The following is a 24,266-nucleotide window of genomic DNA, read 5'->3' as shown; positions in this document are numbered from 1 at the left end:
ACCTAAAGCTCATTAAGGAGACTACCCTGTGTCAAGACGATCTACCACCCGAAGAAACCGCATCTCATTTATATGCTAATTTGAAACATGTTTTTGCCTATGAGTTGAACCATTAGTCCTATGGGAGGGGGGGGGGGGGGGAACATTAACAGTGTTTTTTTTAGATGGAAAAGAATATCAAGTTCGACATAGTCCTCAAGGCACCCGAACTACTCAAGATATGGTGGGGATGATTGGGTGAATTCCACTGAAGAATATTAACTAGTTGCTTAGGGCACCTCCCATCTATAATGACCATGAAGGGTAGTCGAGAGTTGATGGAAGTATTGGTCGGGTATTGGGATAATAAGGAAATGTTGTTCAGATTTGGAGACATCGAGATGACCACAACTTTAGAAGAGCTCAGGGATGCCATAAACAGCAATGGAACCTGCCTAAGGAGAAGAACCAAACCCTATCACAACCTTCTCTTACCTCAAAAGACTACCATTAATCAGATCCAAAAATACTTGGTGTTAACCGAAGCACCCTGGGTAGACGGCCCCACTATAGCCTTCAGAGAGTTGTATTTCCGGTTTAGGAGTTAGAGGGGATTTACTGCATATCCAAGAGAGTCAAAGAGTTAAGAGGAATGGGAGGCTACTCGACCTTTAGCCTTCGCCATATGTTTGCTGGGCACAATGGTATTCCCAAAGGATGAATCTCTTGCTATAGACACCAGGGTCATCTCAGTTGCTTATGCCATCTTCCACGGCATAACCAAGGATAGGCAGACCCGGTACTTTGACATCATCCCCATCATCTTAGCAGATATGTACCGAGCTTTGGACTTGTCTCGTAACTATTTTACGTATTTCCAAGGGTGTAACCTTTTATTACAATGGTGGATGATCAAACACCTAAATCTGGTAGAAAATACCCAATACCTTAGTAACACCAACCGTGTAGACCGTCTTAGGGATCGCTATCCGAACATTGGGGACACAACTAAAGAAAGTTGGGTTGCATTTTTTGCCAGGCTCCAAGATGGGCAGATTCTGTGGATGTTTCAAGAATTTATCTCCGATAGGGTCATGGTCCGAGGCCGAAAATGCCCTTTCCTACTAGTTGACGGGATTCGAGGGATTTCCTCTTATTCTCCGTCTCGAGTTCTGAGACAGTTTGGGAGGAAACAAGTCAATCCTCGGGTAGGAGATATGGAGGAGTATATAAGTGAATATACCGATCAGAGGCTCTGGAATGCTAGAGAGATACTCAGAGAGTGGAATGGTCGTCTAATGTGGGGTCCAGACATTTTTCCTCCCGACAGGTTCAGGGCGGGATGCGACCTAGGTTATCAGATATAGCTACAGGATCACTTCGCTGGCACTGCATCTTCAGAACCAATACTCTACCCCTGTGTTCAGGATTGGTCTTCCCAGGTCGAGTCCAGGGTTCGTTTGTGTCACGACCCAAACCAATGGGCCGTAACAAGTGCCCGACCACTACTGATCAAGCACTCCTATGCTTGCATTTATTTCTCACTGACTATCCTGGGCCCGCACACAACCTGTATTTGAGCTGTACTGTCTCCCGGACAATCAATGGAAGAGATACCTTATCGGAAACTCACGGCCAACGTTTACATATACACATGCATACTGAGAGTAACAGCGCAAGCCGATTAGGCCACTATACATATACATATACTGTACAAAAAAATGAGCGCCGATGAGGCTGCATAACATCATGGATACACATCACTGTCTACAGACCTCTATGGAAAACAGACTGTAGAAAGGACAGGACAAGGCCCTGCCATACCTCTATATGTACAAAATAGAATACCAAAAAGGTTGCAGCTCCGGATCAATGGAGCGTACTAACTGCCGCTGAGTGGAGGTCCTACTGCTGTGAATCGTTTGGCTGGATACCTGAGCCTGCGGGCATGAACGCAGCATCCACAAGAAGGGACGTCAGTATGAGGAATGTACCGTGTATGTAAGGCATGAATAATAACATAGTAAGGGATACAAAGCATGAATAATAACAGAATGGAAATATAGAGCATATCGTGAGAAAAAAGAGTAACTTGTACATCTGAGTGCTCTTTAAGCGGATACCATGCATGCTTAGTGATGCGGAACTGTTACACCTCAGACATTTCTCCGTGACCGTACAATGAATAGACCAGCGAAGAGTATGAGTGTACAATGTTTTATTAAGAAGGGGATGACTACTTATGAGTTTTGAAAATGTGAAAGTTGCAGATTTTCACTTCGGCCCAGTTGGTCGTAAAATAGAATACGACCCGTAAAGTGATTTACGGACCGTAAACTGCTATCATCTTTCAACATTCCAAAACTTCAACTTTCTGCCAAATGTCTAAATGGTTAAATACGACTCAGAATATGGACCGTAAACCACCATGACTCCAGCCAACCTTTCTGGTTCTGTTAGGCTTAAATACGGTCGTGAAAGACGGACCGTAAACCAGAATATAGCCCGTAAACTGGGTTTACAGCCACTGTGCACTTCGACTACTGTTCACAAAAAATCAGATTTTAAGTTAAGTATAAGGGACCCCTTTTCATTCCATTCATTTCATTTTCACTCCACACTTCAAGAAACATCTAGAATGCTCTCTAATATTCATCCACAAGAGAAACAAAGGAAAATCAAGATCCACAACACCAAATCCATGAAATTAAAAGTGTGAAACTCATCAAAGTTCATCTACACCAAGGAATTGCAAAGGAAGTGAAGTAGGGTTTTTGGTATAGAAGAGTATTGCTACTCAAGGCTTGTTCCTACCACATCTAAGGTAAGTTTTATGAATTTCTCATGATGATTGAGGTATTTATACATTTAAACACTTGGATTATAGAAGAGTGTAGTAAATGGGTCATAAAATGTGAATATTGCCATAGTTGAATGATAGTTGGATTGAATTATAAATGTTGATGAGTTGGGAGTATAAATATGTTATAAATGACGTATAGATCATGAAATAGGTGTGATGTATGAGAAAATGTGATGATGAGCCAAAACCCATAAATGTGGAGAAATTGGAGAAAAATGGTGGAATGTGGTAAATGTAGATAAATGACGATTGTTGATACAATAATTTGAGTGTTGTTGTAAATGTTTGGTAGTTGGAATGAAACATGGGAAAAGTAGTAGAAACAAAGTAAATGTTGCCCAATTTTCCCTTGAAATAGTAGTGCGTTCTTCTCGTCGATTGACTAACGATGGTACGAATTCTCTCTTGAAGGTAGAGACGTGATATCAAAAGAAATCAAGCAGACGATAGCATAGTTAAATGACAAAGGTATGTGAGGCTTATCTTTTCTTTCGAAAGGCATGAATCCTTCAAGTCTTATATAATCTTTCTACAAAACGAAGCCTATGAGTCCTTCAATATACTGAATTACATATGAATATGATGGTGATGATAATGAGCTAGAGTATAGCGATTCAAGAAATTGTGGCATGATGTTCCTATAAGGCCAATGATGTTATCTTTGTTAACGCTCGCCTTATGCTCTCTTTCCTTCAAGGCGAGGCACGATACTCATAAACGTTCATAATATAATCGGGGGTTCATGACCTTACGTGACCCCGACATAGTGTGGTTGCCCTTAAAGCTTAACGTAAGCTCTTAATGCTAATGTATGATATGTCTATAAAGTGATTAAGAATGCTAGTTGAAATACGATGATGATATGTATAAAATACCAGGAAATGATAAGAAAATGCTATGTTATGAGATTTGTAATAGTGATGTGTTATGAATGATTTTGTGATGAAAAGATTCCACCGTGCCTATTTGGCCGGGCATGTCACCGCGAATGCGGGCTGCGTATGATTCCACCGTGCCTATATGATCGGGCATGTCACCGCTAATGTGGGCTGCTATGTTTACACCGAGCCTAGAGGGCCGGGCATGATCACCACTAGTGGGCGGCATATGAAGATTACCCGGACGCGGGTAATGATGCGGAGTACGATGTGACGATGTACGTGATGAAGTATGTGATGATGTATGTGATGATGAATGTGATGATATATGGGACAGGACAAAACATATGCTATGATGATGTAAAATATGATATATTTAAAAAGTATGTTGCTTATAACACTCAAGCAGGTTATATCTTTTCTTATGATTCATGATGCTTCTATGACATAGTTTATTTCATTCCTGCCTTACATACTCAGTACAATGTTCGTACTGACGTCCGTTTTCTTTGGACGCTGTGTTCATGCCCACAGGTAGACAGGGAGGAGATCTTGCTCCGGACTCTTAGACGCCGTTAGCTGACTGAAAGCACTCCCTTGCTCCGGAGGTGCTTATGATGAATCTTTTGTGTACCGTTGTATGTGTAATCCAATAGAGGCTCGTAGATACTCAATGTGGGTTATGTGGTTTCACGACGTGGATATTGTGTAAACATATTGATATATGTTATTGTATAAAAGCATTATGTTTTGTAATGAAAAGCAGTTTCTTTTGTAAAATGAGCATAGAATCGATAAACGATTGTTGAATGACTCTAAGAAGTAATAGTACGAGCGGTGCTCGGTGGTTAGCCCCGGGTAACCGTCGCGGCCCTTAGCTAGTTCATGACAAAAGTGGTATCAGAGCAGTTCGTCCTAGGAAGTGTCTACGAGCCGTGTCTAGTAGAGTCTTGTTTATGGTGTGTTGCGTGCCACATCAATAAACAAGAGGCTATAGGGCATTTAGGAAAAATGAACATCTTTATTCTTATGAAATCGTGCGATAGAGCCGTGTATAAGATTTTATCCTCCCTAATAGTGTGTTATGATTTTAGAATGCCGCCAAAGGGAAAGGCTACAGCCGCTCAGAAGGGCAAGACTACGGCAAAGAGGCGGGTAGAAAGAGAGCCTCCGATGAATATAGAAGAAGGCGAATCGCATAATGAGGCCTTGTCTAATACTTCCTCTACCCCGCCTAATGTGGAAGAGCAAGGAGGAGCTCCAGCTCCAATTCCTCCACCGGTTGCTTCGGGTCAACAAATGACCGAGGCCATATATCTATTGACACAGTTGGTTGCCGCTCAGGCACAACGACAAAATGTGAGTTCAAGTGATCAGGCAGCAAGTACCACAACCCGTGATTTTATGAGTCTAAATCTTCTGGAGTTCTTCGGGTCAAAGCCGGATGAAAACCCGCAGGGTTTCGTTGATGAGGTGTTGAGGACATTGAAGATTGTCCATGCCTCCGAAACTGAATCCGTAGAGTTAGCCTCTTATAGACTCCGGGATGTGGCAGTCTTATGGTATAATAATTGGGTATTATCAAGAGGAGAGAATGCGCCTCCACCCGTATGGCAGGAATTTGTGGATGATTTTATTCATCACTATTTACCACCCGAGATTCGCCGAGCTAGGGCGGATAGATTTCTAAATTTGAAGCAAGGAAGTATGAGTGCCCGGGAGTATAGTATGCAATTTAATTCTTTGGCCAGGTACGCCCTCGGCTATGGTGGCTGACATGGGAGATCGTGTTCATAGATTTGTTAGTGGTTTGGGACCACATTTATTCAAAGATTGTTTGACGGCTTCATTGGAAGATGGGATGGACATTTCCCGTATACAGGCCCATGCCCAGAACTTAGAGGGGCGATAGCAACCATCGAGGAGTGATCGTGATATGGACAGGAGGCAAAGCAAGAGGGCTAGATCTATGGGAGTGAGCAGCGAGTACAGAGGGGGATCGAGGCAGAATTATTCTAGGCAGTTAGGCTAGATGGCGACTAGCGCACCTCCCAGATTTCCAGATAGAAGATTTGCCGCTCCTTTCGCTCGGGATAGGGTCAGAGCTCGAGGGCTTCAGGTTCCCAGTTTGAGGGTAATTATAGTCAAGGGAGACCCCCCAGTTCCACGATGTAGTCGGTGCCACAAATTACACTCAGGGCCATGTCGCCAGGACACAGATGCCTGTTATGTTTGTGGACAGACTGGGAATATGATGCGAGATTGTCCCTCACAGTCTGGTAGAGGTGGGGTTCAGCCCATGGGCTCAGGTAGAGGCAGGGGGGCAGCATCTACTTCAGGTGCCACCCAACCCCGCGTATATGCTTTAGCAGGACGACAGGATCTCGAGTCCTCCCCGGATGTGGTTACAGGTATATTGTCTATATTCTCCCGTGATGTGTATGCATTGATAGATCCCGGTTCTACATTCTCTTATATTACTCCATATGTTGCTGGTTGTAGTGGGTGAAACCCGAGTCAATTAAACCTTTTGAGGTACTCACCCCGGTTGGTGATCCCGTGATAGCAAGGCAAGTGTACAAAAATTGTGTCATTGTGATATGTGATCGTCAGACCAAAGCTGATTTGATTGAGCTGAAAATGATAGATTTCGATGTAATCATGGGTATGGATTGGTTGGCCTCGTGTTATGCAAATGTTGATTGCCACACAAAAGTGGTTCGATTTTAATTCCCGGGAGAGCCCGTACTTGAATGGAAGGGTAACACGGCATCCCCAAAAGGCCGGTTTATTTCCTACCTTAAGGCGAGGAAGATGATAGCCAAGGGTTATATTTATCATTTAGTTCGGGTTCATGACACCGAGTCAAAGCCACTAACTTTTCAATCAGTTCCGGTAGTGAATGAATTTCCGGATGTATTCCCAGATGAACTTCCAGGTCTTCCCCCGGAAAGAGAGATTGACTTCGCCATTGATGTGTTGCCGGACACCAAGCCTATTTCTATTCCTCCTTATCGAATGGCTCCGGCAGAATTGAAAGAGTTAAAGGCACAGCTGAAAGACTTGCTTGACAAGGGGTTTATTAGACCCAGTTCATCGCCGTGGGGAGCACCAGTCTTGTTCGTGAGAAAGGACGGTTCCCTACGAATGTTCATTGATTACAGACAGCTGAACAAGGTGACGATGAAGAACAAATATCCTCTTCCGAGGATTGATGACTTGTTTGATCAGCTGCAGGGTGCCAAGTGGTTTTCAAAAATCGACTTGAGGTCGGGTTATCATCAAGTAACAGTTAGAGAAGCGGATATTCCCAAGACTGCTTTCAGGACAAGATATGGCCATTATGAGTTTCGAGTAATGTCATTTGGGTTGACTAATGCTCCGGCCGTGTTTATGGACTTGATGAATAATGTGTTCAGGCCACTCTTGGATTTATTTGTAATAGTATTTATTGATGATATTCTGGTATATTCTCGCACAGAATCAGAGCATGCAGATCATTTGCGAATTGTTCTTGGCATTCTTCGAGCCCGGGAGTTATATGCGAAATTTTCAAAGTGTGAGTTCTGGCTGAATTCTGTAATATTTCTGGGCCATGTCATTTCAAATGATGGTATTCGAGTCTATACTCAGAAAATTGAGGCTGTGAAGACTTGGCCAAGGCCTACGACACCTACAGGAGTCCGTAGTTTTCTGGGGTTGGCAGGTTATTATAGAAGGTTCGTAGAGGGGTTCTCATCTATTTCAGCCCCATTGACGAAGCTAACCCAGAAGTAAGCAAAATTTCAGTGGAACGATGCTTGTGAGTGAGGTTTCCAAGAGTTGAAAGACCGATTGACCTCAGCTCCAGTATTAACACTTCCAGAAGGGCCGGATGGCTATGTGGTGTATTATGATGCTTCCAGAGTGGGATTAGGATGCGTATTGATGCAACATGGGAGAGTTATTGCATATGCTTCGAGACAACTGCAGAAACATGAAAAGAATTATCCGACTCATGATCTTGAATTGGCTGCAGTGATTCATGCGTTGAAGATATGGAGACATTATTTGTATGGTGTGCACGTCGATATCTATACAGATCACAAGAGTCTCCAACATATTTTCAAGCAGAAGGAGTTGAACCTGCGGCAGAGGCGGTGGCTAGAATTGTTGAAAGATTATGATGTGAACATTTTGTACCACCCCGAAAAAGCGAATGTAGTAGCCGACGCGCTTAGCCGCCGATCCATGGGTAGTCTATGTGAAGTTCCTTCAGAAAGGAAAGAAATGATTCTTGAGCTCCATCAATTAGCTAATCTTGGAGTACATGTAGTCGACTTAGGTAGTGCGAAGGTCAGCATTAACGACCCTGCAGTTTCATCTTTGAATGTAGAAGTGAAGGAGCGACATATGAAGACTCCCAATTGTGCCATTACAGAGACCTATCTCATGAAAAGGAGAAGTCTCCATTTGAAGTTTCTATTGATGGAATTCTTAGGTACCGAGGCAGACTATGTGCGCCGAATGTGGTAGAATTACGCCGGCGAATTCTAGAGGAAGTACATTATTCTCGGTATTCCATTCATCCAGGTGCGACCAAAATATATCATGATCTCAAATTGATATATTGGTGGAATGGCACGAAGAGGGACATAGCAGAATTTGTAGCGCAGTGTCCAAATTGCCAACAAGTAAAAGCCGAACATCAGAAGCCATGAGGCTTATTGCAAGCAATAGAAATCCCTACTTGGAAATAGGAAGTGATTAATATGGATTTTATTGTGGGATTACCCCGTTCACGAGGGAAATATGACTTCCCTATAAGTACTCTCCTTTTCTCGCTCCTTGTTTCCTTGTTGGTGACCCACTACATTTCTCATATACGGTGCCCTTTCTACGTTTATCCCTTTGGTACTATCTCGGGCTACTCTTTTTGATATATGTCGATCTTAGATATACATTTTACCGAGTCTTTGTGTTATATCCCGTATTTCGTACGTTCGGATATCACAAAGTAGTCGTGACGAAGTAAAGGGAATGGCCATTTTCAAAAATTTATTATAATGTATAAGTTGTTGTGAATATTATTTACGAACATTGGTAGTATGGAAATAGTGAGGAAGACTAAGGGTAAAAAAGAAAATTCGCGAAAAGGGTTCATGGAAAATATTGCGAAGGACTAAGGGCAAAATGGGAATTTCACAAAAAATATCAAGAATGTTCTTGAAGGGCCCTTGGCCGTGTGGCATGCCCCTATATGTCCACATTTTTATTAATTAATAAGGGCTAATGGTAAATTATAACAACATAAGGGGCAAAGCTTGCCAAAGAAGACATTAGTCTTCTTTGTTAAAATTTCAAGAAAACTCTAGAAAAAAAAATGACAAATAAGTCATCTTTTCCACCAAATTAAGAAGAATCTAGAGATGGATAGGTGGCCACATAATATTGGAGGAGACTATATATATATATAAAAGGAGAGGACTAATTCATCAATTTGGAGAGTTGAAGAAACAAAGAAAAAAGAAGACACTTTGGAAGAAAAACAAAGGGCCAATTTCGGCCAAGCTTGGAGGAAACAAGAACCTTGGAAAAATTTCTCAAAAATTACTCTCTACTAATTGGAAGGTCCCTAGCACGGAGAATAGGTTATTGGAACAAGTAGAACATTTATTGTTGCAAGATCAACATTCTAGCCAAGTGGGAAATTGAAGAAAAAGGGTAAGAACTTAATCTTCTTTTATATTTTATGTATGGTTGTATATGTTGTGGTGTGTGGGAGTGAATGGAACTCATGAAGATTATGAAAATATGGATGTTGAATAGTTGTCCGTGTATATGTAGTTGTGGCCGTGTGGTCATAGTGTGATTTGGAAGAGAATGGATTAATTCTATGTAGTATGTTAGTTGTTGTTGCAATGTATGGAAAAGGATGGAAATTCATGAAAATAGGGGTGTAGTTGTTGTGGCCGAGAATGTTATTGTGTGGTAAGCTATGATGAATTGATTTCATGTAATATTCTAGTCGATGTCGTTGCGGATTCTATGATATTATATGAAGGTTTAAAGGGTTGGAACGAAATGGAAATTGGTTGTAGATTGGTGGAGAAGTTAATGTAATATTAGTATGCTTCTTTATGTTTGTATGAATATGATGTTAGCAATGCATGGTTTTAATGTGGGTTATGAATCTAGAATAAAAATGTGTAGTTACACTTTTGTTGAAGTTTTCGGGTAGCAATGCATGGTTTCCCGTTCACCGAGTGACAAGTACTGTAACTATGCTAATGAGGATACTTCTATGATGACAATGATAATGATGATGTTAAGAAAGGGAATATGCCTATGATTAGTATGACAAAGATGATTCCATGACTAAGATGATGAATATGATCTTATAATGATAACGATGTAGTCCAAGATGAGAAAATGCCTACGGTAGATGTGTTGGCAAAATGTTCTGCTATGAAAAGGAAAATATGGAAACGTTAAACTAATTCTTGATATCTCAGCTCTATTACAGGTAATGACTACTCTAAAAGGTCCTATGTATATGAAACTGTACCCTATGACCTTATTTGATGTTTTCCTCATAATGACACTTTTCATTGGTAGTCTCGCCTCATAATACTCGTTCCTTCAAGGTTAGACAAAGCGACTATGGTTGTTCCATAATGTAATCGGAGGCTACCGACCTTCCGTCACTCCGATGGACACATGGCTTTCTTTGAGCTCTCATGCATGCCAATGGTATGACATATGTATATGAATGTGAATATGTATATGTATATGTATATGGGGAAAAGGGAAAGGGCCACTGTTATATCACCACCTGATTCAGCTGGATTTCGTCCCGGACGCGGGATGCCCGGACGCGGGATATGGGAGAGCCGGATACGGCGTCTGTATATGTGATATATATATATATATATATATATATTTATATATAATATGTTGGGACACTTTTGGGGAGGGGGGTGGGAGAGCCGATGTACTCGGTGGCTGTAAATGTGAATAAAGGATACCATTTTCTGAAATGTTCTGTTTTATGTACATGTAAGTAAGAAGTACTGTTTTTCTGAAAAAGGGACTAAGCATGCATGGCATCTGCCTGAAAGGCATTCACATGTACATGTTACTTCTGTCCAAGATAATCTCCATATGTCTATTCCGTTATTAATCATACTGTATATTCCTTTATTATGTCACTATTCATACCTTACATACTCAGTACATTACTCGTACTGACCCGTCTTCTTCGGGGGCTGCGTTCATGCTGCGCAGGTACACCAGATGAGCCACAGCTATCATAGAAGATGTTCCAGCGGAGTTGGCAGGCTCCACTTGTTCTGGAGTGCTGCCGAGTCAGAGTGTCTGAGCCATGATGTTTGTTTGATGTTAGAGACTTTGCTGTTATATCCCGTGTTTTTGCACATTTGGAAAATTTGAAATAATCTTGACTTGTATGAAATAAGGTCATAATTGATTACAACTAGCACATGAGTTGTTTGTGAAAGAATATTAATGTGGAAGTGTCGAGGGAGAATAAGGGCAACTTTGAAATTTTGAAAATTAGTTTCGGGAATTACAAAATAAGAATTTTGACCAATTGGGCTCAAAAAAATAAAATGAAAAGCAAGGCCCAACTTGGAGAGGAGTGGCCGGCCAAGCTCTTGGTCTTGGCCCATGCCCACTTAGTTGATCATGTGCTTAGTCATGTGATCAACAAGTATTGACTTGGATAAAGACTAAGATAATTCTACCACTTAGAAGACAAGAAAAACAAAGCAAAATAAGAAAGAAAGAAGAGAAGAGGGTTTCGGGTTTGGGGAGCAAAAATTAGCCACCAAAAATCTTGCTTCAAAAATTTATATTTTGTGGTTTTCCTACTAAATTGGGTAGCCTCTTCAACTTGGTGTAGTTGTCTTGGAGGAAGAAGCACTTGGTTCCTCAATTTGATCACTTGTTCAAGTAAAGAAGCCTAGAGGATAAGGTAAGAATTCATCCCTTATTCTTGTGTTGTGAAGTCTTGCTTGTGTTGTAGTATGTAGAAATGTGTTGATTGTATGGAAAAATGAAAGTTGCAAAGTGGGTTTGGAATATGGGGTTGTAGCCGTGAGGTATATGTGTGGTATACATGTATGAGTGAATTTTATGTTATATTCTAGTTATGGTTATGATGAAATGCATATTAGAATTGGAAGTTGAATGAATTTAGTTGAAGTTGATAAAATGGGCATATGGCCGTATGGTATGTGGACTTGGAATGGAAATGAATTGAGTTGTTTAGTGTGTTATTGTGATGCTTTCAATGTAAATGAAGATGGGATAATATGAGTTTGTATTGAAATGGAATGTAGAAACTTATGTCGTTTTAGTATGATTTTCCGACATTAGGAATATGAAGTCATTTGGTTGTTAGTTGTGTTGATCATTGATGAATTTGGAAGTTGGAAACATGTTATTAATATGTATGCCAAAGATTTGATGTTTTGAACAAGTTATGACTTTGGCGGAAAGTTGTATATTATGTATATCGTGTGTATAACTTGAGGAAACGATATGAGATATTTCAAAAACTATATTGTGATGATCTTGATTGATAATGAATGTGAAATCATCGATATTAGTTTGAAGATTTAGGTTGGGGTGAAGGTTATATCATTTTGTTAAAAAGATGGCTAGTTGAAGGATATTGTGTTTCTAATGGTTGTTGTTGATGTTGATGTTGTTGTTTGGGTTGTTGTTGATGGTTTTTAGCCGAGTTGAATTCTCGGGGGTGCTATATGTATAGGGGAAGTGCTGCCGAAATTTCGGTAGGCAAATATGCATTAAATTGAATTTATGGCATCCATAACTCATAATTGGTAAATGTGACCATTTGCAGATTTTTGACGAAACGGGAAGTGAGCTTGGATAGACTTAAAAAGCTCAAAAGGTATGTAAAGCTACCCCGATTCTTCTCTTGGCATGCCTTAAGTGTGTTAGGGCCGAATTCGGGCCTCGGAAGATTTTCTGGCCATCGGAATCCGCAAGTGAAAATATCACTTTTTCTTCCAGTAAGATTGAACTCTTTTGGTGTGCTTTCTCGGAAATTATGCAAACTTTCTCTAAACTCCTTGGAAAGCTATAGAACGTCCGTAGAACCTTTATAGGTGACCCCATAAGCTTAAAGGGCGTGATTTGAGCCCACCGTCTTGCTTGTTCCGAGGTGGGCCCACTATTCCCGGTTTTGCCCTTATTGTACTTAAGTCTTAATTTCGAGCGATTTTTTTTAAAGAAATGTTTTGACTACCATTCTAATTACCTAACCATCATTGTTTTAAATATTCCATTAAGTCTAATAAATTGTTTTGACACTCGAAACGACTTCAGAAAGGTTATACTCTGTAATTCAGTATGATGTCCGAAACTCATTTACTATGATCCCTTCCTACTTCATTGGATCGATTGTCTTTGATATGCCTCATCGAGTCTATGGAAACATTTATGATATTTTAATTGCATTAGTCTCTCACTACTCCACTCGTGGATGCCCCAATGTTTCCCACACTGAGCCCGGGCCAGGATATGTTGTCAAGCGTGATCCTCTGCATTGTTCGCCGTGCCTCGATGTGAGGGGGCAGGTATACGCGTACATGGGTTAGTGGAGTATAATGTGCCATGTCCGCTTGTTCTGATATTATTTGCTATGGCCATTTGATATGACATATTATGCTACGGGGTTATGCCCCTATTCTGATTCTTCTGTGTTGTGGCACCAGCGTCGGGAGGGTGGCCACGTTCTGTCTGCCGAGTCCCTTGGCAGGGGACGGATTTGATATGACATATGTTTCTGTACACACTCTGCATGTTTTGAAAATATGTATTTGATACTTTGGATTTTCTGCTCACTTTCTGTACGTTCAGTACCAGTTATGATTTTGTTTCTGTAATTCAGGCTTTACATATTCAGTACATATTTCGTACTAACCCCCTTTCCTCGGGGGCTGCGTTTTCATGCCGCGCAGGTACCGACGACAGGTTTGCCGATCCGTCCGGCTAGGATATCTTTTCTGTCATTTGGAGCGCTCTTTTATTCAGAGCCATCTTTTGGTACAGTCTGTCACTTCTATATATGTATATTCTCGTTCATGGGTACGGCGGGGCCCTGTCCCGTCATATAATTCTGTCAGTCTGTTTAGAGGTCTGTGGACATGTGTGTGGGTTGGGGTCTTTCTGTACAGTTGTGTGCTTATGTTGTGTTTGGGCGATCCCATTCGCCGCGGCGACCGGTCCGCATATATTTAAATGTTGCTTTGTTGGCCCTGTGCGGCCTTTGTTGGTATTTTCTGCGTGCAGGGTATATGGGATAGTCCGTAAAACAAAGGAAACTCTGCCGAAATTTTTCTGGAAATTATCTAAATTTGAAATAAAGCCTTGTCGGCTTCTGCCATATACTAGAATGCGTTTGAGTGCCCAGATCGGGCACTGGTCACGGCCTACGGGGTTGGGTCGTGACATTTGCAGACAGAGTCGTGGGTATAGAGTGTAGATAATATGTTGTATCATAGAGTCCATGTGATTGCAGATTCTGTTTGACTTGAGTACGATGGAAAAAAAAATCTCTTGAAAGTTTTACTATGTTTTCCATTTTTATTGATATAAGAGTCTAAGAAAGTTAAGTATGTAACAAGAGTCAGCGGGTTTGCTCGGCTCCAGATATGGGGTCGGGTGCCCATCACACCCTAGTAAGGTCGGGGTGTGACACTTTGTAGTTCATTAGTTAGGCTCTCTAATCCTTACATCCTTTTCGCAATCTCTCTTACCCTTACATTCCAAATGTTTATCCAACATGACTTTGTCGCTAGTGAGCATAATGGTTATGTTCCTTTCCAAGGCCAGTTATATCAATATCTGAAATACGTATATACGTAATATTTCTTCGCCATTTATTATCCTTCGCAGTATAGTTACACTTAAGGAAAACTTATATCCGAGTTCAAACTAAATTCGTAGCTGACAACATCTTTGAGCTCCTGCCACAATTGTTTCTTTAACCTTCTTCCTTCAAATCTTGCAATACAACACAGAAGCATAGGACTACGACAATTCTTATTCCATTACGATTCTCTTGTAATGTAAATATATTTGTCTTTGATTCCCTTGTTGCGGCGATCACTTCGTCAATCATTATTCCATGTTGGATTTTCGATGTGACTTTCTTGCAATTGTAGTTAGGCATAACTTTACGTTGGTGGTTCATATAATTCCATAGTATATGCTCTTATGTTCTGTATAATTAGTGATCCGTGGGATGTTTTCTAATATTCGGTGGTATAGCTCTCTTTCCATTCATAAGAGTAGCATTCTTCCTTTCCTTCAAAAATTTCCAACCTACCAATCGTTGTTCCTTTTATTACAATTGTCATCCCCTCCGGTGCTAAAATTCCCTTTTTGTTGTCATCCCAAGTGTCCATTGGATTCTTTATCCTCTCCATCATCCTTTATGAACTTAGCTTGAAGACCTTTCTTGCCCTGTTTATTACCCCTTAGGACACATCGCTGCATGCTTAGGTGTTACACCTCGAAAATTTTTCCGTTGATGCACAGTGAATAGACTAATGAAGAGCACAAAGTATATGGTATTTCAATAAGTAAGGAATGATATTTGATGACCCCAATTAAGATTTCAAAGACATTCGAGGTAAGAGCAGAAAGTTTGCCAAGGGAAGGCAAGGCATACGATAGGTATAGAAAAGGAATTACGAGTAACAAGTTAGTGATGATTTAATGATATTTTGGAGAAGAGTTATAACGTCCCTTAGATTGTTGATGAGGTAATAAACAAGTGTTAAGAAGGTTCCATAAGGATTAGAGATCAAACGAGTCGACGAGAATGAGTTCGGAAGAACTGGGCATTATACGACCCAACATACTGGTCGTATAAATTATACTGGCTGTATGTTTGGCTGTATAATCAGCCCAGATGGCCAGCCTCTCTGGACCAAATCTACGGCCAGACATACGGTCAGTATAATTTATACGGACCGTATGTTGGTCCGTAGAAATTGGTTGGGACAGATGGAGTATTATTAATAAGGGATTAAGTTTATTTCATTTCATTTTCCCTTCACTCCCCTTCTCTCTATAACATTTCTCTACACCTCTCCCACAAGCATTCAAGGGATATTAGTGATCAACAACATCAAACTAAGTGAATCAAGTGTAAGAAACCCATTAAAGTTCATCCAAGACAAGGAATCCAAGTGAAGTTGAAACTAGGGTTTTGCTCAAGTGAAGTGTTTCCACCCAAGGTTAATTCGCACACCATCTAAGGTAAGTTTTATGTTATTTCCATGTTGTTTAAGGTATTGAAAAGTTGAAACACTTGGATTGTAGAAGGATATAGAAAATGGGTCATGAATGTGGAATAGTGTCATTTTTGAGTAGTAGCTTGGATTGAGTCATGATTCTTGATGTGTTGTGATTATGGTTATGTTATAAATGATGTTAAGAACATGGGATGGACATTCTATATGAGTGAATGTAATAGTATGCTATGACCATGGATATGGATGACTCGAAGTGAATTGAGGAATATGGATAATGTAGGTGAATAAAGACCATTGTTATGATGTTGTGAATGTTATTATCGATAATTGGGAGTTGATATATGATATGGAGGAAGTCGTATAAATAAAGGAGACGCTGTCCACTTTTCTCTAGCTTTAGTCATGTATGCTATCAATTTTCTAATGATAGTATAACTCTAATGAAGGTAGAAACGTGAGCATTGAAGGAGAACGTGCAAGTGATAGAATAGTTGAACGGAAAGGTATGTAAGGCTAACCCTTTTTTCATGAGGCATGGTTCTTTGGCCAAATATCTAATCTTCTATAAGCCTATGATGTCCTCCAAATGATTCTATCTTTAAGAGCTACTAAGCTCATGATTCTCGATATGTTACGATTGTACTAAATTCCTCATATGACGAGTAATCCTCTAAGGATAGATGTAATGAACGACGATAGTAATGATGCTTATGAGATTTTACGTAAATGTGCTTATGTATGGATATTATAAAACCCCGAGCTTATATGGCCGGGTAGAATATATATATATATATTGCGCACGCACCACTACAGTTGGGTACGGACAACCCTGAGCCTTGGTAGGGCCAGGTATGTATGACCTTGAGCCTTGGTAGGGCCAGGTATGTGAAACACCGAACCTTCATGGTCGGGTATGCTATGTAAATGCTATGTACATGATATGGATATGTATACGATATAAATATGAGTATAAATACGAATATGCTATGCATACGAAAATGGATACGAAATGTAAATGAGTACGGTTATGAATACGGATACGAATATGGATGTATGTACACAATCACGCATTAGAAATGGAAAGTCCCTATGAAAAGCAAGTAAGTGTTTTTGACGATGATACTACTATCTCCCATGTTATGCTACTTCTTATGTTTCTTATTATGCTTCTATAATGATATTGATCATGCTTTACATACTCAGTACATTCTTCGTACTGACGTCCTTTTGTTTGTGGACGCTGCGTCATGCCCGCAGGTGGCCAGGGAGATAGGCTTGATCCATAGCTATACTTCTTAGGGACTACATAGCGGAGCTCTATTTCATTCGGAGCTATAGCTATTGGTATTGATTCTTTTGTGTACATATTTATGGGCATAGCGGGGTCCTGTCCCGCCTATATGATATGACATACTCTCCTTAGAGGCTCGTAGACATGTGTATATGGTTAGATGTGTTTGGCCTTGTCGGCCTATATTTTGGATATCATTTTATTAGGCTCGTCGGCTTATGTACATCTATATGGGCAATATTATTGATGATGATATATATGTATCGTTGCCCATTGGGATTAGTATGAATAATGGATGGAAAATATGATTTAGCTATGTGGTTCACCTAGATGTAAATGTGAAAGTATGATAAGATGTGCCCGGGTGGGTCAGCACCGGGTGCCCGTCGCAGCCCTCTGGTTGGGTCGCGACAAAAGTGGTATCAGAGCAGTTCTGTCCTAGGGTGTGTCTACGAGCCGTGTCCAGTAGAGTCTTGGTTAGGGGTGTGTTACACTCCACACTTATAAACAAGAGGATGCGGGCATTTTAGGAATGAATGACCTTCTTTCTTCATAAGATCGTGCGATAGAGCTATGATATAAGAACTTCCTTCTCCTTAACCGTGTGTTATGTATTTCAGAAATGCCTATAAAGAGAAAGGCTACGACAGCCCAAAAGGGCAAGACAGTGGCAGAAAAGTGGGATGAAAGAGTACCGCCAATGGTTGTAGAGGAAAGTGAGTCCCAGAATGCGGCTCAATCTCAGTCCTCCCATTCAATGCCTATTTCTGAGGAGCGTGAGGGAGCCTCAGCCAGCTCCAGCATCTCCGGCTCCTCCACCGGATGCTTCAGGCCAAGATGTAAAAGAGGCCATTCATTTGGTTACTCAATTACTTACCGCCCAGACTCAGCGGCAAAGTACAGGGCAAAGTGATAGGGCTGTTTGTGTAAGGGCCCGTGATTTTATTAGTTTGAACCCTCGGGAATTCTTTGGATCAAAGCCGGATGAGGACCCTTAGAATTTTATTGATGGAATGTTGAGGACGCTTCGGTTGATACATGCTTCGGACACCGAATCGGTGGAGTTAGTATCCTATAGATTGAGGGATGTTGCGATTCATTGGTACACGATTTGGATGGCTTCACGGGGAGCCAATGCGCCTTCCCCGGTATGGCAAGAATTTGTAGATGCCTTCCTACGACATTATTTTCCTCCAGAAGTTCGGTGAGCTAGAGCGGATAAGTTTTTGAATTTGAGGCAAGGAAGCATGAGTACTTTAGAGTATAGTCTCCGCGTCAATTTTCTGGCTAGGTATGCTTCGGCCATGGTAGCGGATATAGGTGACTGAGTGCACCGATTTGTGAAAGGCCTAGGGCCCAATTTGATGGATAGGTGCTTAACTGCGTCCCTTCAGGACAATTTGGATATTTCACGCATTCAAGCCCATGCTCAAAATCTAGAAGAAAGCCTAAAACAACAAAGAAGTGAGTGTGAGCACGATAGAGGGTATAACAAGAGGGCTAGATCTTAGGGTCCGATGAGTGAGTATAGAGGCGGGCATAGACAGCAGTTCTCGAGGCATTCAGGCCATTCTATGACTAGTGCGCCTCCATGATTTTCAGGCCAGAGATTTGATAGGTCTACTCATTCCGGATCAAGTCAGAGCTTTTCGGGATCTCAGTTCAGGGGGTGATTCGGGTCAGGCGAGGCCACCAGTGCCACGATGTTCGCAGTGTAGGAAATTACATTGGGGTCAGTGTCGATTGGATTAAGATGTTTGCTATTCATGTGGTTAACCAGGCCATATTATGCGTGATTGCCCCTCAGTTGGTGGTAGAGGTAGGACCCAGCCTTTAGGGTCGGTAGCCAGATCTTCATCATCTATACGCCCTATGGGGCCAGGTTCACATGCGCCAGTCGGCCATGGTAGAGGCAAAGGGAAAGTCCCTAGTTCTAGTGGTCCTCAGCACTATACTTATGCTTTGGCTGGACGCCAAGATCTTGAGTCTTCTCCTGATGTGGTCACAGGTATATTATCGGTATTTTCTCATGATGTATATGCTTTTATAGATCCGGGCTCCACATTGTCATATGTTACTCCGTATATTGCGGGTCGATTTAGAGTCAAATCAAAGTCGATTAGACCTTTTGAGATGTCTATACCCGTTGGTGAATCGGTAATAGCTAGCCGAGTATATAGAAACTGTATAGTTGTTATTTGTGACCATCGTAGTATGGTTGACCTACATGAGTTAAAAATGGTGGATTTTGATGCTATTATGGGCATGAATTGGTTGGCTTCTTGCTATTCCAAAGTTGATTGTAGAATGAAAATGGTTCGTTTCCAATTTCCGGGAGAACCAGTTTTAGAATGGAAAGGGAATACTGCGTCACCAAAAGGTAGGGTTATTTCCTATCTTAAAGCCAGGAAAATGATCATAAAAGGTTGCATTTATCATCTAGTGCGGGTTGAAGATGTAGAAGCTAAACCGCCGACTCTTCAGTCAGTTCCCGTAGTGAATGAGTTTCCGGATGTATTCCCGGAAGAGCTTCCAGGCCTCCCTCCCGAGCGGGAGATTTATTTTGATATTGATGTGTTTCCAGACACCAAGCCTATATCTATTCCTCCTTATAGAATGGCTCCCGCAGAACTGAAAGAGTTGAAGGATCAATTGAAAGACTTGCTTGAGAAAGGCTTTATTAGGCCTAGTTCATCCCCGTGGGGAGCACCCGTATTGTTTGTCCGAAAGAAAGATGGCTCCTTGCAAATGTGCATTGACTATCGGTAATTGAATAAGGCGACGATTAAGAATAAATATCCACTTCCGAGGATTGATGACTTATTTGATCAATTACAAGGTGCCAAATTATTTTCAAAGATAGATTTGAGGTCCAGGTATCATCAAGTGAGAGTTAGGGAGAAAGATATCCCTAAGACAGCCTTCAGAACAAGATATTGCCATTTCGAGTTCCGGGTGATGTCATTTAGACTAACTAATGCACCGGCAGTATTTATAGATTTGATGAACAATATGTTCAGGCCCTTCCTAGATCTATTTGTGATTGTATTCATCGACGACATCTTGGTATATTCTAGATCCGAGGCAGAACATGCGGATCATTTGCGTGATGTCCTTAGAGTGCTTCAAACTCGAGAGTTATTCGCCAAATTTTTTAAGTGTGAGTTTTGGTTAAATTCAGTGACATTTCTGGGGCACATTATTTCAGCCGATGGTATTCGGGTAGATAGCCAAAAGAAAGAGGTCGTGAAGACTTGGCCAAGGCCCACAATTCCTACGGAGGTTCGTAGCTTTCTGGGCTTAGCAGGTTATTACAGGAGATTTGTAAAAGGCTTTCTTCTAATTCTGCACCACTCACAAAGATGACACAGAAATCGGCTAAGTTCAATGGACAGATGCTTGTGAACGTAGTTTCCAAAACCTAAAAGATCGATTGACTTCTTCCCCAGTCCTGACACTTCCAGAGGGATTGGAAGGTTATGTTGTTTATTGCGATGCTTCAGGCATTGGGCTAGGATGTGTGTTGATTCAACATGGTAAGGTGATTGCATATGCTTCAAGGCAATTACGAAAACATGAGAAAAATTATCCAACCCATGACCTTGAATTAGCTGCAGTGATTCATGCATTAAAGATGTGGAGACATTACTTGTATGGTGTTCATGTAGATATTTACACAGATCATAAGAGCCTTCAGTATATCTTCAAGCAAAAAGAGCTGAATTTGCGGCAACAACGATGGTTGGAATTGCTAAAAGATTACGATGTCGATACCCTATATCACCCCGGAAAGGCAAATGTTGTGGCTGATGCTCTTAGCCGTAGATCTATGGGAAGTTTGTGTGATGTACAACCAGAGAAGAGAGAAATGGCTCGTGAGCTCCAGCATTTAGCTAGCCTAGGAGTTCGAGTAGTGAACTCAGGTAGCATGGGAACTACCATTCAGAATTCAGCAGTCTCGTCGCTAGTAGTGGAAGTGAAAGAGCGACAATACGAAGATCCCATGCTAATGCATTACAGATATACGCTCCCTCAGAAGGAGAAGTCATCATTTGAGATCTCAGGAGATGGAGTTCTTCGATGCCAAGGCAGATTATGTGTTCCTAATGTGGCAGGATTACGCCACCAAATATTGAGGGAAGCCCATTGCTCCCGATATTCTATTCACTCCGAAGGAACGAAAATGTACCATGATCTTATGTCTATATATTGGTGGAATGGGATGAAGAAAGATATAACGGAATTCGTAGCTCAATGTCCCAACTGTCAACAAGTGAAAATCGAGCACCAAAAGCCAGACGGATAGTTGCAAGCTATAGAAATTCCAACTTGGAAGTGGGAAGTAATTAACATGGACTTTATTACAGGCTTACCCCGTTCTCGACGTAAGTATGATTCTATTTGGGTGATTGTGGATAGACACACGAAGTCAGCTCATTTCTTACCAGTCAGAACTACATATGTGGTAGAAAATTATGCAAAGCTTTATGTTAAAGAGATAGTGCGACTCCATGGTGTTCCAGTATCTATTATCTCTGATAGAGGAACTCACTTTATAGCTAATTTTTGGAAGTCCTTCCAAGAGGGTTTGGGGACTCAAGTGAGCCTTAGCACGGCATTTCACCCGCAGACAGATGGACAAGCTGAACGTACCAGTCATACTCTCGAAGATATGTGTCACGACCCAGCTAGGGGCTGTGACGGGTACCCGGGGCTAACCACCGAACACCGCTCGTGCATCACTTATTAAGCTTATTTAGTAGGCATTTATCCGATTCATGCTAAATATATAATAAAATCCATTTTCATGTAGAACGAAATGCTTTTATATATACGAGCCCTTAGGCTAGCAAAATAATGTACACACATATATATATACATAATGACCATGCCATGAAACCACACGACCCACGTCAAGTATCTACGAGCCTATAAGAGATGACATCTACAACTGTATACAAAAGAATCATCATAGGCACCTCCGGGACAATGGAGGGCTTTCAGTCAGCTAGCAGCCTCTAAGAATCCGGAGCGAGATCTCCTTCCTGTCTACCTGTGGGCATGAACACAGCGTCCATAGAAAAAAGGACGTCAGCACGAATATTGTACTGAGTATGTAAGGCAGGAATGAAATAAATAAATAGAATAGAAAGATCATAAGTCATGGGACAAAGATATAACCTGCACACATGTCATAGGCAATCGTATTATTATCATATTTCACAGTTTACACAATCATAGTACCTATGTTATCACATCCCATACATCATCACATCATAATCTGTATCGTTACCCACGTCCGGGTAACCCTCATATGCCGCCCACTAGTGGTGATCATGCCCGGACCTCTCGGCTCGGTGTAAACATCGCAACCGCATTAGCGGTGACATGCCCGGCCATATAGGCGCGGTGGAATCATACGCAGCCCGCATTAGCGGTGACATGCCCGGCCATATAGGCGCGGTGGAATCATATCATCATAACATCAATCATAACACATCATTATTATACATCTCAAGCCATAGCATCATGTTATCATTTCTTAGTGTCCCATGTACCCCATAGTATTACAAGTTAGCATTACTTATCATCTTATTGTCATAATATACATTAGCATTAAGAGCATTCATTAGCCTTTAAGACAACCATACTATGTCGGGATGACGTAAGGTCATGAACCCCCTATTGTATTATGGACATTTATGAGTATCATGCCTCACCTTGAAGGGAATAAAACATAAGGCGAGTGTTTACAGTAATAACATCATTAGCATTGTAGGAACAACATGCCACAATTTCTTGAATCTCTATACTCTAGCTCATTGTCATCACTATCATGCTCATAGAGGATTTAATATATGGAAGGGCTCTTAAGCTTCATCTTATAGATGGATTTATGAAAAGCTTGAAGGATTCATGCCTTTTGAAAGAAGAGTTAAGCCACACATACCTTTTTTGTTTAAGCAATTTAGCGTTTGCTTATTCTCCTTCAACGTCATGCCTCTACCTTCAAGAAGAGGATTCATACTAACATTAGTCAATTAGCCATAAGAACGCATTACTATTTCTAGAGAAAATTGGGCAGCACTTCCTTTGCTTATACTACTTCTCCCATCTTCCGTATCAACTCCCAACACTTACAACAACAATCACAATATAGCAATCACCAATCATTTTCTATATACTTTAAACAAAATCCACTATTTCTCCCCCTTTTTCCCGTATTTATGGTTTTAGGTTCGCTATCGTATTTTCCACGTATCACACTTATCTCACGGTCTACATGTCATTTATAACATATTCATTCTCACAACACACTAGCATTCATGATTCAATTGCACTATCATTCAAGGTGACACTATTCACCCATTCAAGACCCATTTCCCATGTCTCTCTACAATTCAAGCTTCTTAGTCTCCTAATACCTTAAACAACATGATAAATTCATGAAACATACCTTAGATGATGGTTGAACAAGTCTTGAGTTGAATTACTTTACTTGCACCAAACCCTAGTTCCACCTTCTATGGAATTTCTTGACTGAAATTACCCTTTGATGTGTTTCTTACACTTGGTTTTAGTGGATTGATATAGTTGATCTTAATTCTTCACTTGAATTCTTGGTTTGGAAGAGTTTGGAATGTTCTAGAGAGAGATGGGGTCGTGGAGTGAGAAGGAGAAATGAATAAAATGAATTTGGATCATATTTTTATAAATACAAAACCAGTCCCGATGCTATTATGCGGTACATTATACAGCCCGTATAAATTTATACGGTCCGTATAATTGACCGTAAAACTAACTCAGTGATTACCCCTTTCTGTGTCAACTTGACGGTTCATTTGACGGGCCGTATAATTTTATACGGTCCGTATAATTTACCGTAAAACCCACTTTTCTTCAACTTCTTTCTGTGACACTTTAACGGTTCATTATACGGCCGTAAAACCATTATACGG

This window comes from Lycium barbarum, chromosome 8 (assembly GCF_019175385.1).
Source record: "Lycium barbarum isolate Lr01 chromosome 8, ASM1917538v2, whole genome shotgun sequence".
In the NCBI taxonomy this organism is placed as follows: Eukaryota; Viridiplantae; Streptophyta; class Magnoliopsida; order Solanales; family Solanaceae; genus Lycium; species Lycium barbarum.
Note: the sequence above shows the minus strand (reverse complement) of the source record.